The sequence below is a fragment of the Enhydra lutris genome, unplaced genomic scaffold, assembly GCF_002288905.1.
Source record: "Enhydra lutris kenyoni isolate GAN:26980312 unplaced genomic scaffold, ASM228890v2 scaffoldscaffold44, whole genome shotgun sequence".
Classification (NCBI taxonomy): domain Eukaryota; kingdom Metazoa; phylum Chordata; class Mammalia; order Carnivora; family Mustelidae; genus Enhydra; species Enhydra lutris.
In genome coordinates, this window is record NW_019154128.1 from 8342047 (window position 1) to 8361671 (window position 19625).

The following is a 19625-nucleotide window of genomic DNA, read 5'->3' on the forward strand; positions in this document are numbered from 1 at the left end:
TCATGTGTGGTGTAAGGAAATGGTCCAATTTCATTTTTCTGCATGTGGCTGTCCAATTTTCCCAACACCATTTATTGAAGAGGCTGTCTTTTTTCCATTGGACATTCTTTCCTGCTTTGTCGAAGATTAGGTGACCATAGAGTTGAGGGTCTATTTCTGGGCTCTCTATTCCGTTCCATTGATCTATGTGTCTGTTTTTGTGCCAGTACCATACTGTCTTGATGATGACAGTTTTGTAATAGAGCTTGAAGTCTGGAATTGTGATTCCACCCACTTTGGCTTTCTTTTTCAAACGAATATGTTTGGCTATTTGAGGTCTTTTCTTGTTCCATATAAATTTTAGGATTATTTGTTCCATTTATTTGAAAAAAAATGGATGGTATTTTGATAGGAATTGCATTAAATGTGTAGATTGCTTTAGGTAGCATAGACATTTTCACAATATTTGTTCTTTCAATCCAACAGATTCCTAATTTTGTTGGGAATTCACCCTTCCTCATTTCCCAGGGGTAATTAATAATCAGGTAAAGCCAGTCATGGTGGTCCTTCTTTCCTTATTAAGAGATGTAAGGGAAAGACTCTGGAGAGTGGGTCCCTCTTTCCTGAAAGGAATAGCAAGAAGAGATTTTCTCTTCTTCCCCTGGATGTTATTGTATGTGGTTGCGGACCACAGCAGCTCCTTTCTCAAGGGGAGCGAGCTACACTGGGTACAGTGTTGATGTCCTGAGAAGGGGAGAGCAGCAGGCTGGAAGGTTGCTGAAATAACCAACCCTGGAGCAACCCAACTTTCCAGGCATCTTATAAATGAGAAAACTAATTTGCTCGTTGACAAGCCATATTGAGGTTGGTTTTCTATTGCTTGCACACTAGGCATCCCAACAGATACAAAAAATCCTACTATATATACTATTGACAGATTAGTCTTTATAAAAGGAAATTTTGATCATGCCACACCTGATCAAAAACCTTTTTTTTCCTCAATTCTATAAATGAAAAATAAACTCTTCAAGATCAAGACTTGCTTTTCAAGGTAATTTGTTTCCTATCCTCCAATCAAATTTAACTTCCTGTGCTTTGTCCGCATGGTGTGTCGTTCACTGCTCTAGCACGGGGCTCCCATCCTGTGATCCACTTCCCTTCTACCCATCCTTGCTTGTTGAAATGTTATCTCCAAGGCACTTTGCCAGAGCCCAACCACCCAACCTTTTCATGACAACCTTTTATGGTTGACATTTCTTTCTTCTTGCCTTTGTTTTTGTTTTTGTTTTGAACACTCCACTAAATGCTTTTGGGTACCTCTCTCTTGGCACTCACTGTCTTCTCTCATGTGGTATTCTTATTTTTATACCTTTCTCCTTCCTATTAGGCTGTGAGTCCTGGTCATGGAGGTAACATCTTACTCATCTTGGCAGATCTAGCAGCTCCTAAGGTGGTGGTTTCACATAGTGGATGCGCAAAACCATTTGTTTGAACCCTGTAGGTAGGATATGAAAAATAAAGGTCTGTGGGTCTTGTGCTGTGAACTTTCTACTTGTTGAGAACCTAACTTTATCTTAATTATCAAAACCAGAAAATCATTGTCACTCCTAAGTTGAAATGTGAAATGATTCCGATTGAGTTTGAATTCACTGGGAGAAAAATTCTTGCATGCCGGGTCCATTATATTCTATGTATACACAATCAGGTAAAGAATTTGAAATTCCTAGGCTTCAGTTTCCCATCTCTAAACTGGGGATGATGATAGCTAGCTCATAGGATTATTGAGGGGACAAAGTGAAATAGGTTGTGTAGAAGTTCTTCCTGATGGTTCCTTCACATCTATTCCTCTTCCTCCTGGTTTAGCTGCTAGTCTCTTGCCTTTAGGAGGCCAGGACCATCCCCAAGCTAATTGGCTAGTCCCACTCTTCTTGCTGGTGTGGGCTTGGAAGTGAATTGTGGCTAATGTGATATGAGGGGGTATCTGCTTTGGGATATTGTTGGAGTGGTTTCCTTATTCGTAGGAATAGCTTCCAAGGAAGAGTCAATCTCTTTTTCTTTTGGCTTCTTGAGGCCAAGTTAGTCATGACTGCAAGCGTTGGAGGATGGCAAAGAGAGAGGATGGCTTTGATGTCACCGAGCCCCTGAACTGGCCAACTTGGAGTTATCCTACTTTAGGACTTCTATGATTCAAGATAGTAAAGCTTCTTTGTTTTATGCTGTACAGGGTCGAGTCTTCTCTTATTGCAGCTGAAAGCATCTTTATTGCCACAGTGCCTAGCAAAGGGTATGTACTCACAAATGTAAAATTATATTCCACTTAATCCTTTCTTATAATTATTAGATGAGAATATCTGAGAACACTGGGAAGGATGATACATAACTAAATTAAAACAGACTTGGATAAAACAACTTTTATAAATTGACAATTCCTTTTTTCTTTTTGCAGAGCTTGCTGATTTCGAATTAAAGTCAGTCAGAGACAACAGATAGAATAGGTGATAAACGCAGCCCATATGGTGCTGTAAGAGATATTTGGAAAATCAAGAGAAAATACAAAGAACCATGAAGTATAACTTCACACCAATACTATATACTGGAAACTTATGTCTTGTTAAACTCCAGCATGTTTTATTTTCACAGGACATAGTAAAAATAGAAAAATCATAAAACCAGAACAAGAAAAATAAATGGAGGCTACTCTTGGGATTGAAGATTGGGGAATTACTAAATGTTAACAAACTAGGTTTTATTTTTTTATTTGTTTTGTTTTGTTTTGTTTTAAAATCAATTGACAACCTTTGAATTAAAAGGGGCTGCCAAACTATCTCTGGAGAAATCCCTAGGGTCAGTAGAGGACAACTGTCCTCCTCTTCAGCTTCTTAACAAAAGAAAATAAAAGCCAATATGATAGCCTTGCTAAGCAAGTCTACTGACATTGGAATCATGCTGCAACAATCATATCCCAAATAACTGAAAGGCTATCTTTTCATGACAAAGGACCCCGAAAGTTGCTTACAAGGTAGTTCTAAACAGGTTTTTTAGAACACAAGCTTCCCTCTACCTTTTGGCCTTAAATGAGTCTTGGAGGCTGCCATCCTTCATCGGGACCATGTAGCATGTGGGCATTACAACTCACTAATTTATCCTAAGGACTTCAAAATGGAAAGCCATTAGTCTTGTGGCCCTCTCTCTAGGGAAAGTGATGCCCATTTCTGATTCTTTAGCTAAACACCAACAGATAATGCCTGAAGGATTCAAGAGGACCAGCAAAGGACGCTCTGTGTTTTGTATAAACCATGATGGAAACTTTATTTTGAGCAGTTCTTGGTTTAAGCCTGGGGCAGAGGTCCAGGGCAGGTCATTTAACTGATCTTAGGCAAGCTCTCCTTGTCCACAAATGAGGATAACTCTGCCCTGACTGCCTTCGGGCACTCGTAGGCATAATATAGATAAGATGCTCTTTGGACTTGCTCAGAAGTATGGACCACTCTCCATATCCTTCCTTCCGGCTAGAAACACTTGGCCATGTGGGAGGAATTGGTATCCCGGTACTCGACTTTGAAAGGTTGGGAACCTCTGAGAATCCTAAGGACAAAAGCTTTTCTTTTGTACCAAGGCTATTTGTAGCTAGTTTGAGGGAAGTGTATTGATATGACGTTACCCAAAACACAGGAGAACAGCAGTAGACCCAGTCTTGGCTCCTTTGTTACCATGGCCACTTTGGCTCCTTTGGATCCTTGGTACCATGGCCATGTCTCTGTTCTAACATTTGCCATGCCGTGAATGTTGAAAATTAGGCTTTGGAGGTATGTCAATCTGTGGTTGAATTCTGACACTTACTAACTAGATAATTTTAGATAACTTTCTCACCCTCCCTCCGCCTTGATTTCTTCAAGTCTAATACTAAGATCATAACCCCAATTAATGAGGCCATAGTGAGGATTAAATGAGATGAAGTACATGAAAAGGTTCACATAGATTGGTGTATAATAGGTGCTGGAGAAATGAATGAATATTATCCCTTCCATGTTAACCACATTGTCTTTGACTTGGTTGTACACCATCTGCAGAGCTGGATGACAAGGCCTTTAAGGACAAGAGCTATAGCTTACTCATCTTTCTATTCCTTGCATCTATCCTTGTACTTGACTCACAACTGTTGCATAAGAAATACTTCTGAATGAATGAAGGAAACAGGTTCACAAATCTGAGACTTCCAGTCTTTCAAATGTAGACAGTTGCTGGTTTTGTTTTGTTTTTGCTTTTTGCTATTGTTCTTAATCAGCTTTAGAGTCTCCCTTTCAGTTTTTTCAATCAAGCTGTAATTTGAAATGATATACCATCTTCAAACAATATAATAACCATACAGTGAAGTGAAATGTCTGCACTATGGCCTTGACCAATCTATATATTTATTGTTTCTATATCAGTCAGGAGAGGCAAAGTTATGTTGTGGTCACACACACTTCAGTGACATATCACATTTACTTCTCACTTGTGCTACATATCCTGTGAAGGTCAGTGGTGGAGGTGTGGATGACGTAAACTCCGTCAGGGCACTCACAGGGAAGGGAGCATGGTGAATGGTGCAGTGCTTCTTAGAGCTTCTTCTTGAAAGGTTCATATCACTTTCCCTCACATTTGAATGGGCAACACAAACTGCATGGCCATGCAATACTTCCTTGAGCCCAGAAGGAAGAAATATAGCAACATTAGTGAATGAAACCAGTAAGTCCACAGTTAGGACATCAGAAATCAGAGATGCAAAACAGAGAGTTTTAACACAGAATTGAGCTTTTACAATCACTGGAAGAGCTGGAAGAGCAGATAGAGAAGCCACTCTCAAAGGTCTCCAAACGCAGCTCTACAACCAGAGTTTCTTAGGAGCTCACCTGAAAGCTGCTAAGAGTCTCAAGAAACTCCAGAAAGTTCCTTCCAGCCTTCTTAGCCTGCAGCATCATAAGAAGCTGCCACCTACTAGGTCCACTGCCTACACTTTTAGGCATGTGATATTCACCAGGACACTTCTGTGAACCTCACACTGGCTGGCTGCCTACAAAGTCCTCCTGAGAATAGCTCTTTCACCTCCAGTTTCTCTCTTTGGCAAGACTCCAACCACAGCATGCAGGCAGGGCAAGTTTGGGGAATCAGCTGTCCACATCTTCCCCGCAACCTAGAGTCTGTGCAAGAAGTGGTAGTGACACCATATCAACATCACGCAATGAGGTGCAATTTTAGAACCTCATCTGGTCAGCTGTTTCAATATGAAGCCTGAGGACTGTCACCCTTGAAGTGATCTAAGGGATTACAGGGGCAGAGTTGGGGCCTCAAGGAGGGTGTGGATCCAACACAGCAGTATGATACCTGTGAGAAAATTACCGCTAGGCAGGACTACTCCAACATGATCCCAGGGAACTACAGCCATGTAACTTGTGTGTGACATTCCTCTACTTCAATTCTCATTAAAGGTAAAGGACTACTTCCCATGCTCCACCCCTGCTATATGCCAGGGAAATGTGCCTCAAGAATACAGACAATGTGGAAGCATCTGGGTGGCTCAGTCAGTTAAGCGTTGGACTCTTGATCTTGGCTCAGGTCATGATCTCAGGGCAGAGAGATAGAGCCCCGGGTCAGGCTCCACGCCCAGTACTTAAGATTCTCTCTCTTCCTTTCCCTCTGCCCCTTCCTGGCTCCTGGTTGTGCACAGGAGCTGCTCTCTCTCTCTCTCTCTCTCAAAAAAAAAAAAAAAGCATACAGACAAGGAGGACAAAAGGGTGAACTGAGCAGGGGCTCTCGGCTGGGTAAGAGAATGGGGCAACAGAGGCCTAGATCCTAGTCTTTGCTCCGCTGCCAACTGGCTGTGTGGCTCAAAGCAAGTCCCTTCCATGCTCTCAACTTTATTTCCTCCTATACTGAATTTATTATTCTTTTTATTTATTTATTTTTTCCTATACTGAATTTAAAGTGAGTTTCTTATCAGCTGTATATAGTTGGGTGATGACTTTTTATCCACTTCATCAATCTGTCTTGATTCGTGCATTTGGATTATTTACATTTAAACTAATCATTGACATGTTAGCACTTCAGTCTGCCATTTTTTTTATTTGTTTTCTATTTTCTTTCCCCTCTGGTACTCGTTCCTCTGTTTTTCCTTTCTTTCTTTCCTGTGATCGCTTAAACTTTTTACGGATTCCATGTTTGATCACTTGATCTTTTTACAGATTCCATGTTTGATCACTTTTTTTTTTTTAAGATTTTAAAAATTTAGGGGCGCCTGGGTGGCTCAGTGGGTTAAGCCTCTGCCTTCGGCTCAGGTCATGATCTCAGGGTCCTGGGATCGAGCCCCGCATCGGGCTCTCTGCTCAGCGGGGAGCTTGCTTCCTCCTCTCTCTCTCTCTGCCTGCCTCTCCGCCTACTTGTGATCTCTGTCTGTCAAATAAATAAATAAAATCTTTAAAAAAAAAAGATTTTAAAAATTTATTTATTTGACAGAGATCACAAGTAGGTGGAGAGGCAGGCAGAGAGAGAGAGAGAGAGAGAGAGAGACTGGAGGAAGCAGGCTCCCTGCTGAGCAGAGAGCTTGATGGAGGGCTCGATCCTAGGACCCTGGGATCATGACCTGAGCCAAAGGCAGAGGCTTTAACCCACTGAGCCACCCAGGCACCCTGATCACTTGAACTTTTTACAGACTCCATGTTGATTTAGTTTTATTGCATTTTTGAGTTTATTTCTTTATATTGTTTTCATAGTGGTCACTGTGATTATTATGACAGACTGCTGTACGACATTTACCTACTTCAAGTGAAGTGAGGAAACCTTACTCACTTTTAGACTCCTTTACCTTCTCCACTTTTAAATATCATTGTCTTGAGCATCAAATGTTATTTTTGTTTCAATTATCAAATATGATTTATAACTCATAAGGAGGATAGTCTATTGCATATAGCCATATTTCTGTGGTTTCCATTGTTCTTTCCCCTCTGCTGATGCTCCAGGATTCCTTCTTTCATCATTTTGTTTACAGAACTTCCTTCAGTCTTAAAGTGTAGGTGTGCTAGTGACAGATTCTCTTAGTTTTCCTTTGTCTGAGAATGTCTTTATTTCCTCTTTCTTAGTTAACTTACTTAAGGTTAGTTTTGCCAGATATGAGATTCATGATTGATAGCTCTTCCCTTTCAGTACTTGGAAAATCTTGTGGCACTCCCTTCTGGCTGCCATGGTTTCCAATGCAAAATTTAAACTGGTGCTCCCCTATAAGTAATATGTCATTTCTTTCTAGCTGCTTTCAAGAATTTTAAATTTGTCTTTACTTTTCAGCAAGTAATTGTGAAGTGTCTTGGCATGGATTTCTTTAGATTTATACTATTTTGAGATGACTCAGCTTCTTGAATCTGTAGGTTAATGTCTTTCATCAAATTTGGGAAGTTTTTAGCAATTAATCCTTTGAACATTCTTTCCCCCATTCACTTTTCCTTTTCCTTCTGGGTGGGTCCAGTGACAAATGTTGGATATTTTGTTATTGCTCCACACCTCCCTGAGGCTCTTTCATATATTTTTTCTTCAGTGTTTCTCTCTGTTGTTCAGATTGGATGAATGCTTTGATTGGTCCTCAAGTTCACTGATTCTAACTCCTGTCCTGTCCACTCTACTCTTTTTTCTTTTTTTTTAAGATTTTATTCATTCATTTGAGAGACAGAGAGACAGAGATAGAGATAGTACAAGCAGGGGGACAGGCAAAGGGAGAGGGAGAAGCAGACTTCCTGCTGAGCTGGGAGCCTAACATGGGGCTTGATCCCAGGATCTGGAGATAATGACCTGAGTTGAAGGCAGACACTTAACCATCTGAGCCACCCAGGCACCCCTCCACTCTACTCTTGAGGCCATCCAGCAAGCTTTTCATATCTCTTATTGTATTTTTCTGTAGCATAATTTCCACTGGCTATTTTTAATAGCTTTTTTTTTCTGAGAACTTTAAGTTTTTTTAATTGGTTGCTGAAGTATTTTTATGAAGGCTTCTTTAATATTCTTTCAGATAATTCCAATATCTGATTCATCTTGAGGTTGGCATCAGTTCATTGTCTTTTCTCTCTAGTGTGGAGATGTTTTTGGCTCTTGATATGATGGATAATAATTCTTTTGTGTCCTAGATATTTTGTCTATTATGTTAGGTGACTCTGGTTCCTATTTAAATCTTACATTTTACAAGGCAGTCACCTCTTTGGGCACTGGCCTATATTTGCAGAAGATGTGTTCCCAGTGACAGTTATATTTTATGAGCATTTGGAGTAATATTTTCATGCTTGGTTGGCTGGTGCTTCTAGATATCCCCCTGGTCCATGCTGGAACTCTCTGGGAGGAAAAGTGTCTCAGGGTGAATGATGGGAGTCTTAGGCCCATGGGAACAAAGAGGCTTCCTGGGCCAGTCTGTTTGTGGTGTTCAATTGCATAGCTGGTAAGTGGCAGGACCAGGAGGGAGCCCAAGCAGTCTGGCTTTAGGACCTGGGTTCTCAGCCACTCTGCTATATAGCTCCTCTTCATAGGCATGTTTTATTTAATTACCAACCACTATGGATATTTAGGCTATTTATAATTCTCACCCTGATTAGCAACACTGGTATTAACTACCTGTGATTAAAACTTATGTAAATGTTTATATAAATCTCTGATAATTTCCTTAGCATAAATTCCTAGAAGTGCAACTGTTGAACTGACTATTTTGAAGAGTTTTGTGACACATATTCCAAATTGCTCTTCACTTTTAGATATAGGCAGTATGAGAATGGCCTTATCATTCACCCTCTGAGCTGAAAAGGGCACAACCTGTCGCTTCTACAGTTTCCCTAAATTACCAAGAGAATGATCTCAGTAACCAATTCTAGAAGAAGTCACACCCTCATCTTTCTAGCACACTTCATTCATTCAATAAACATCCCAGTGCCAGTCACTAGGGATATAAGAACAAAAGAATAAAGGCTTATAAACAAATGGATATACTAGAGTGTTTACATCAGTTAAGGGTGTACCTGTGTCACTCTCAATACTGATGTATTGTCTTACCTACTAGATAGATATTTTTATTCCTGTTTTCCAGAAGAGGAACCTGAGGCCTGAAGAATCTAATTTGCCCAACAGCCCACTGGAAAGAAGCAAAATAGAAAACTCGATGCATCTGACTCCCACACTCTGTGCTCTTAACAACTGACCCTTAGTGCCTCCCAGGGGCAGTGGATATAGCGAAGGAAGCAGAGGCAGAGAACATCATTTAACAAATATTTGGAAGCTATGGGACTGAAATGTGGGTGTGGAGGGTGGACTGACAGTAACACTGAGTGGAATTGGGGGCAGGGGCTTGTGGTTTAGGCCACCAAGATATACTGTGTGCTAGACCAATAGTGGGAAAGAGGTCAGTCTACTGCCATCACTGCAAGCCTATTTTATCTGAACTACAGCTTACAAAACTGTATTCTGTTATGTTTGTGTATGAACATAGGTATTGCAGGAGGAAAGCCATGTTTATGTGCATTGTATGTTAGGCCAGGTGAGAAGCTGCTTTGAGTTTCTACACGTCTACTTTCCTTCCTTATAAGGTGATGTTTCATTTTGAAATTGGTGACCAACTCAGCCTGGTTTCCTGTTGATTCTGCTTTTAGGACTAAAAGTCTTGCATCCTGGGAAACCTCTAATTTCTGGGCTATTTGGAGGATGACTGTTTTGGGGGTCAGAGAACAGAGCAGCCAGTTTCCAAGGCCTGTGGGTCTGGGTCGTAAGCAAGGAAAAATGGGTTAGTCTCAATTCGGTCAAATTTGAATTGAATGAGAGTGGGCGTGGGTAGACTTTGACTTCGAAATCCCATTATTAAGCTTCTTGAGGGCAGGACTGGGTCTGTCTGTTCTGTGCAATCTTAGAGGTGCTTGGCATAGTGCTTGGCACAGAATAGCTGCCTAACGAATGTGAGGACAAGAAGAAAAAAGAGATCATTGCGTTCCAGTTGATGCTGATTTTGACAGCTGCTTAACCATCTGCTTGTTGGGTCTAGTGAGTCCCAGCAGAAGCTTTTCAGTTTTCAGTGGCTGTTGCGGTGCCTCAAGTGATCCCTTCCTTCACCCTGAGTTCTACAAAGGTGTAATGTGTCTTGCAGTAGATTAAGTACCAAGTCAAAAGCAAAACACACTTTTGGTCAGGAAGCTGAGCCCCAGTCTGGTCCCCTTATGATAGATGGGAGCACACACATTTTGACCTGAATTAAGCTTTGGGAGAGATTTACAGCATTTATTAAAAATGTGTGAGGCATGACTGGATCCAGTGCAGCTGCTCACAGGCACTAGCGCTGTCCCAGCTGACAACCTAAGGAAGGTAGAAGGATCATTTAGCATGATGGCAGTATTTGTTCCTGGGCCCCCTCGACCTTCACATCCTCACTGAGCTGGCTTTTTGCTCTCAGGCTGGAGCCACACAGACCTGTGGCAACCCCAAAGCAGCTCTTATCCTTACTAGGCTCTAAAAACAGAGAAGAAGAAAGTATATGGGTGTCTCTGAAAGAAACTTGAATAATATTCCAGCCTAGAATGGGGAAGGGGCCAGACCAGCCATGTAGTGCTGTTGCTCTGGGATCAAAAGAAAATGGGGAAGACATAAATCTTATGTAACCTTTTAAAACACAGAAGTGATTGGTATTTACATTATTTTTAGATCTTCATACTGTATTGAAAATAAAACATTGGATTGTTAGTTCTTGCTTCTCCATTCACCTGTAACTTTAGGGTTTGTGGATGAATGGATGTTCAGACCCCATTCCTGGTGGTCTGTATGCAGAAATACCTGGGGAAAAACTGACAATGTGCTGCTCCATTACTTGGCCAATGTGAACAGTAAGGAGCTAGGGGAGTGGAAAAGCAGTTAGCTTTTCTTTATTTTGCCACACTTGGATTTCCCAGGAAAGCATGGACTGGTAGAAAAATGTGAATGGGTTTATTTTATGTACCATTTTTAAAGCCTGCTTATGTGGGCTGTTCATAAAAATCCTTCCAACCAAGACATACTGTGTGGAGCTGAGCTGCCAGTAATCCCTTAGTCTTCCTTTCTCCCCCTATTTTAGTAGAACCCCTGATTTGTGTCTGTCTCTACAGCTGCTCAAAAAAGAGATTCATTTCCCAGCCTCCTTCGCAGCTGGGGATGGCCATGTGACCAGGTTCTGGCCAATGGGATGTAAGCGGAGGTAGTGTGAGCATTTTTCAGGGAGTGCCCTCTGGCCCTCCCGCTTCCTCTTCCCAAGTGCTGAACTGGTGGTGAGTGATCATGGACCCTAGCGGTAGAGACAATGTGCTAGGGATGGCAGAACAAAAAGGTAGGAGGAGGCTGGGTCCTTGATGACTTTGCAGAGCAGAACTATCATACCAATTCAGATTTAGTTAGGCCACTGGTATTTGTGGTCTCTGTCACATACTGCTGGACCTTTATCTCAACTAATAGACTGTGTGAAGCCACAGGTTCTAAGTGAAACTTTATGCACCTCAGTCTACTCTTTCTGAGTATTTTCTCCCCTTGGTGGTGCTACTTCCCTTAGATAACCAAGGCTCTCACGTTATATCTATCCCCCACTCTTTAAAAGCTAGTTTCAGGAAAGAATCTTATAAATGGATTATTACTGACATTTATACAATTTATGACAGTCCAAAGTACTATATAGGTTAGTGTCTAGATACAGGTTTTACAGAATGATTGGTTTATGCAAATTGGTCCTAAAAGAAATTGCTCCATTTGGCACAAAATACTTTTTTTGAGATGTAGAAAAGGATGTGTTAAAACAGAAAGCCAAGTAGGGATGAGCAAAAGCAGAGCAGCAGCTGCTCTAGAGAGAAGGCCCCTCATGTTCAGTATTGCTCAGTCAATCAACAAGTGCTCAACAATGAGGTATGTGCATTATGTGAGGTTCTGGGACACAGTGGTGAATTGAGTAAACAAAGTGACTTGTCAAACATCTGTTCAGTTGGTGAAGGGGTAGACAGACAATAAATAAATAAATACATAAATTAGAAGACATCCTGTAGGGCTATTTTATACATCAAGGAAGCCTGAATGACAAGGAGGAGCCAGTCATGTGAAGATCTGAGGGAAGAGTGTTGCAAGCTATGGGATCCCTAGTGCAAAGGCCCTGAGGTGGGACCTGATTCGAAGCATTATTCATGAAAGAGAGAAAGAGAGAGAGTATGTATGCAAGGGAGCCAATGTGGCTGGAGAGGATATTGGAGAAAGGCAGGAAGCTGATCATGTAGAGCTTTGTGGTTCTGGTGAAGGAGGATTGCGCCCTAAGCATAACAGGATGACATTGACAGCAATAGTTAGATGTCAACCTGTCATAATGTATGTCTCTCTCTTCTGCCATCTATTTTTTCCCTCACTGACTCACACTTCAGGTTGCAGGGAACCTTCTAGACTCAAGTGGAAGTCTCTGTAATTGCATTTATTTTAAAACGTATGATCCTTAGGTCAAAGAGAAAAGGTCTAAGGGTGGAACTAAAGCATCATTCCTGGCTGAGTGATGTCCTTTTAGAAACCCAAAGTAACAACTGACTACAGCAACTACAGAAGTTTGTTGTCATCTAAGATTAAAAAAGTGTGGACATAGCATGTCCAAGGCTGGCATGAGAGTTTCACTAAGTCCTTAGAAATCAGGCTCCCTGTAGACAGCTCATTGTAACTCTGAGTTGTCAGAATTCATTGAGATGTTCACTTAAAATTGGCACATTATTTGTATATAAATTATTCCTTGACTTGTTGTTCCATCTACTAGTTATCTATTGAGGCATAAAAAGTTGCTACAAATGTAGAGGGTTAAAACAACACATATATATTATCACACAGTTGATACAAGTCAGGAATTTTGGCAACATTTACCTTGGTCCTTTGTTTCAAGGTCTCTTGTGAGGCTGCAGTCATGGTGTTGCCAGGGCTCTGGTTCATTGGAAGCTCAACTGGGTAAGATCCATTTCCAAGTTCATGTGTTGTTGGCAGGATTCATTTCCTTTTGGGCTGTCAAAGGATCCATTTCCCAGTTCATGTGTTGTTGGTAGGATTCATTTCCTTGTGGGCTGTCAGGCTTTGGCAACTGTTGGATGTTGGCTAGTGGCCACACTCAGTTCTTTGACCCATGGGTCTCTTCATGTGGCAGCTTACTTCATCAACTATAGCAAGGGAGATTGCCATTAGAAATGGTGGGCCAGCAAGAGAGAAGCTGTAAGCTTATGTACTGCAAACACACAAGTGACATTCCATCACTTTTTAAAAATTTTTTATTTATATTTTAAAATTTCTTTTCAGCGTTCCAGAATTCATTGTTTATGCACCACACCCAGTGCTCCATGCAATACGTGCCCTCCATAATACCCACCCACCTTCCCAGTCCTGCCCCTTCAAAACCTTCAGATTGTTTTTCAGAGTCCATAGTCTCTCATGGTTCATCTCCCCCTCCCAATTTCCCTCACCTCCCTTCTCCTCTCCATCTCCCCGTGTCCTCCGTGTTATTTCTTATGCTCCACAAATAAGTGAAACCATATGATAATTGACTCTCTCTGTTTGACTTATTTCACTCAGCATAATTTCTTCCAGTCCAGTCCATGTTGATACAAAAGTTGGGTATTCATCCTTTTTGATGGAGGCATAATACTCCATAGTGTATATGGACCACATCTTCCTTATCCATTCGTCCGTTGAAGGGCATCTTGGTTCTTTCCACAGTTTGGCAACCGTGGCCATTGCTGCTATGAATATTGGGGTATAGATGGCCCTTCTTTTCACTACATCTGTATCTTTGGGGTAAATACCCAGTAGTGAAATTTCAGGGTCATAGGGAAGCTCTATTTTTAATTTCTTAAGGAATCTCCACACTCTTTTCCAAAGTGGCTGCACCAACTTGCATTCCCACCAACAGTGTAAGAGGGTTCCCCTTTCTCCACATCCTCTCCAACACACCTTGTTTACTGTCCTGTTAATTTTGGCCATTCTAACTGGTGTAAGATGGTCTCAATGTGGTTTTGATTTGAATCTCCCTGATGGCTAGTGATGATGAACATTTTTTCATGTGGTCTGATAGCCATTTGCATGTCTTCATTGGAGAAGTGTCTGTTCATGTCTTCTGCCCATTTTTTAAAATTTTTTTAAATTTTTTTTTAATTTTCAGCATAACAGTATTCATTGTTTTTGCACCACACCCAGTGCTCCATGCAATCCGTGCCCTCTCTAATACCCACCACCTGGTTCCCCCAACCTCCCACCCCCATTTTTTGACATGATTATCTGTTTTGTGTGTGTTGAGTTTGAGAAGTTCTTTATAGATCCTGGATATCAGCCTTTTGTCTGTACTGTCATTTGCAAATATCTTCTCCCATTCAGTGGGTTGCCTCTTTGTTTTGCTGACTGTTTCCTTTGCTGTGCAGAACGCTTTGATCTTGATGAAGTCCCAAAAATTCATTTTTGATTCTGTTTCCTTTGCCTTTGGAGACATATCTTGAAAGAAGTTGCTGTGGCTGGTATCGAAGACGTTACTGCCTATGTTCTCCTCTATGATTTTGATGGATTCCTGCCTCACGTTGATGAAATGGAAGCATTCCTGGAAAACCATAAACTTCCAAAATTGAACCAGGAAGAAATTGACAACCTGAATAGACTGATATCTAGTAACGAGATTGAAGCAGTGACCAAAAACCTCCCAAAAAACAAGAGCCCAGGACCTGACGGATTCCCTGGGGAGTTCTACCAAACTTTCAAAGAAGAAATAAAACTTATTCTCCTGAAGCTCTTCCAAAAAATTGAAGCAGAAGGAAAACTTCCAGACTCTTTTTATGAAGACAGCATACCCCGATCCCCAAACCAGGCAAAGACCCCACCAAAAAGGAGAATTTCAGACCAATATCCCTGATGAATATGGATGCTAAGATTCTCAACAAGATCCTAGCAAATAGGATCCAACAGCACATTAAAAATATTATCCACCATGACCAGGTGGGAGTCATCCCTGGGTTTCAAGGATGGTTTCGACATTTGCAAATCAATCAGTGTGATAGAACAAATCAAGAAGAGAAGAGAGAAGAACCACATGGTCTTCTCAATTGATGCAGAAAAAAATCATCTGACAAAATCCAGCATCCGTTCCTGATTAAAACGCTTCAAACTATAGGGATAGAGGGAACATTCCTCAACTTCATAAAATTTGTCTATGAAAAACCCACAGCAAATATCATCCTCAATGGGAAAAAGCTTACAGCCTTCCCGTTGAGACCAGGAACATGACAAGGATGCCCACGCTCACCACTCTTGTTCAAGATAGTATTAGAAGTACTAGCAACAGCAATCAGACAACAAAGAGAAATAAAAGGTATTCAAATTGGCAATGAAGAAGTCAAACTCTCTCTTCACAGATGACATGATACTTTATATGGAAAACCCAAAAGACTCTACCCCCAAACTACTAGAACTCATACAGCAATTCAGTAATGTGGCAGGATACAAAGTCAATGTACAGAAATCAGTTGCTTTCTTATACACTAACAATGAAAATACAGAAAGGGAAATTAGAGAATCAATTCCATTTACTGTAGTACCAAGAACCATAAGATACCTGGGAATAAACCTAACCAAAGAGGTAAAGGATCTGTACTTGAGGAATTACAGAACACTCATGAAAGAAATTGAAGAAGACACAAAAAGATGGAAGACCATTCCATGCTCATGGATCGGAAGAATAAATATTGCTAAAAATGTCTATACTGCCTAGAGCAATCTATACTTTCAATGCCATTCTGATCAAAATTCCACCAGCATTTTTCAAAGAGCTGGAGCAAACAATCCTAAAATTTGTATGGAATCAGAAGAGACCCTGAATTGCTAAGGGAATGTTGAAAAAGAAAAACAAAACTGGCAGCATCACGTACCTGATTTCAAGCTTTACTACAAAGCTGTGATCACCAAGACAGCACAGTACTGGCATAAAAACAGACACATAGACCAGTGGAACAGAGTAGAGAGACCAGATATGGACCCTCAACTCTATGGTCAAAGAATCTTCGACAAAGCAGGAAAAAATATACAGTAGAAAAAAAGTCTCTTCAATAAATGGTGCTGGGAAAATTGGACAGCTATACATAGAAGAATGAAACTCGACCTTTCTCTTACACCATACACAAAGATAAACACGAAATGGACATTCCATCATTTTTGCCATGTTCTATTGGCTCATACACATAGGTCTCACCCACCTTCAAAGGGGTGGATTACATAGGGCATGAACATAGGGCAGGGATCATGGGGATCCATGTTAGAGTCTGTCTGCCACACTCCATATCCTCATCAACATTTGGTATTATCAACCTTTTTTATTTTAACCTTTCTAGTGGATGTGTACTGCTATATCATTGTGATATTAATTTACGTTTTCCTGATTATTGATATATTAAACATCTTTTCATAAGCTTACTTGTCATTTGTATATCTTTTATTAAGATTTATTTATTTATTTGAGTGGGGAGGGGCAAAGGGAGAGGGAGGGAGAGTCTTAAGCAGACTCCACACTGAGTACAGAGCCCAATTGTAGGGACTCACAACCCTGAGTTCACAACCTGAGCTGAAACCAAGAGTCAGGTGCTTAACCAATTGTGCCACCCAGGCACTCCTGTATATCTTTTCTGATAAAATGTATATTCAAAATTTTGCTCTCACCCTTTAAAATTGAGTTCTTTTTATTTTATTTCTGAATTGCAGGGGTTTTTATTTATTTTGGATATAAGTCCTTTGTCAGATAAAGTTTCCATTAAGATTCTATCATTATCTATGGTTTGCCTATTTATTTATTTTTTTTACTGGCGACTTTTGGTGAAAAATTATAGACTTTGATCAAGTGTAATGTATAATTTTTCCCTTTTATGGTTATTGACCTCTGTGTCCTGTCTATGAAATCATTATTGACCTCTGTGTCCTGTCTATGAAATCACTGTCTTCTCCCTAATGAGTAAGATATGCTCCAATATTTTCTTCTCAAAGCTCTAAGGTTTTAGTTTTTATATTTAGGCCTGAGATACATCATGAGTTTTATTTTGAGTTTATATGTTTATGCTAGGAGGAAGGTAATGAGTCCCTTTTCACATATACTCCCAATATGAATATCCAGTTGCTCTAATATTTTATGTTGGAAACACTCTTTTTCTTATTGCCTTACCTCATGTTCTTTGTTAAAAATGCATTGATATGTGGGTCTATATCTACTCATTTTTTTGCTATATTGGCCTATTTAGCTATTCTTGCACCAATACCAGATGTCTTGGTCACTGTAAATTACACAGTAAGTCTCTAAATTGGGTAATATACGTACTCTGGTATTCTTTTTCAAAGTTCTTGAGATAATCTAGATTCTTTGCATTTCCATATACATTTCAGAATTATCTAAGTTTTACAAAAGATTGGGATTGTGTTGAGTCTATAGATCAATTTGAGAATTGCCATCTTAATTATATTGAGTCTATTCTCCCATGGATATGGTACAACTATCCATTTATTTAGGTGTTCTTTAATTTCTGTCAGCAAACTTTTATAGGGTACACTGTATATTTCTTTGATATATTTGCTTAAATTTATCCCTAACTATCTCTGTTTTCTGGTGATACTCTAAATAGTCCTGTTTTAAAATTTCAATTTCCAATTGTTTGTTGCTACTACATGGAAATACAATTTACTTTGCTTATTGACCTCTAAATTTCATCCTGTGCCTTTGCTAAAATCAGTTATTTGGTTCTAATATCTTTTTTTTTTTCAGATTCTAGTGATTTTCTTTGTATACAAATATATTCTTTCCAAAAAATGAGAGTTATATTTCTTCCTTTCCAATCTATATATCTTTCGTATTTTTTTTGCTTTGTCTTATTACATTAACTATGATTTCTACTACGATGTTGAATAAAAGCAGTGAACGAGGATACACTAAGTCCAATTCCTGAACTTAGGAAGGAAGCATACTCTTTATCCATCAGTAATCTCAAAACAGTATTAGTTGTTTTAAGTTTCCCATAGATGCATTTTATAAGGTTTAGGAAATTCTGTTCTATTTCTAGTTTGCTGAGAGATTTTTCATAACTGTGCTTTCAATTTTTTCAAATGATTTTCCTAAATCTATTTGGTTTTTATTAATTTTTAGTTTGTTGATACAGTGAGTTACATTAATGGGTTTTCCAATGTTAAATGAAAATTGCATTCCTGGGATAAACCAAATTGGTCATGATGTGTTATTATTTTTATATATTGTTGGAATTGATTTTCTAAGATTCCTTAAGGATTTTTGAATCCATGTTCATGAATGATGTTGGTCTGCAATTTTCTTTTCTGGTAATGCCTTTGTTTGGTTTTAGTATCAGGGTAATGCTGGCCCCATGAATAAGTTGAGAAGTGTTTTGTCCTCTAATTTCCATAAAAAGAAAGGGGGGGTAGAATTGGGGTATTTCTTCCTTAAGTGTTTCAGAATACTTGCCAGTGAAGTCATCTGTGCCTATGATTTTCTTTGTGCAAACACTGCAATTATGCAATTGCAATTTCTTAAACACATATACAATTCTTCAGTTGTCTGTTTCTTTTGAAGACAGTTTGACATTTGTATTTGCAAGAAATTTGTCCATTTTATTTACCTTGTTTGAATTTATTGACATAAAATTGCTCATATATGTCCTTATCCTTTTTTAAAGAGGCTTTATTGAGCTATAATTAACATGCAGTAATTGTGCACATTTTAAGTGTACAGTTTTTAAAGTTTTGACATCTGTATAGCCCTGTGATCTCTGGAGTTCTCTCTTCATACAAGTCTCTCTTCTCTGCATTCTTTCCTATGATCTCCAGCTGCTTTCATCTCCCTGGACCATCAGCTCTGGGTTCTCCATTCAGTGAGTCACCAGGCTCCACCTGTGCTCCCCATCCCTGCACCAGAGCCTGTAGATGAAGCAGTTATTGGGTTCACCCCATTTGTTTCCTGTCTCTCAGGGAACCACAGTCCTTTGTTGCCTGCTGTCTCATGCCTTGAAGACCTCTGTTCCACATATTTTATCCAACTTTTCATGTTGTTTCATGCAGGAAGATATGTCTAGTGTAATTCTGAATCTCTTACTGAGTACTAACATGTCTAGTATTTTTAAATCTTCTTTAGTATTAAAGGTTGTTAAGTAAAATGAGTCCTTTACCCTTCTGAAATGTTCCCTTTCATCCTTGGTTGTGTGCCTTATTCAGAAGTCTGCTTTGTCTGACATTAATAGAACCACTCCAGATTTCTTATAATTCATCTTCGCATGATATCTTTTTCCATCCTTTAACTTCTGACCCTCTTCATCACCACACATGTGTGCATATGCATGTGTGCCTGTGTTTTGTTTTGGAAGATAGCTCTTGCTTTTCTATTCGGTTTAATAATTTTGCTTTTAATTGGAATATTTACATGAGTCTTTTCCAATAGACCTTTCTCTGATGATGCAAACATCAATTATCTGTTTGATACACTAGCCACTAACTAGCTGGTTACTGAGCACCTGAAACATTGCTAGTGTGACTGAAGAGCTAAATAGCTTATTTTAGTAAATTTTAAACTAACTTAAAGGACTGCATGTGGCCAGTGGTTAGTGTGT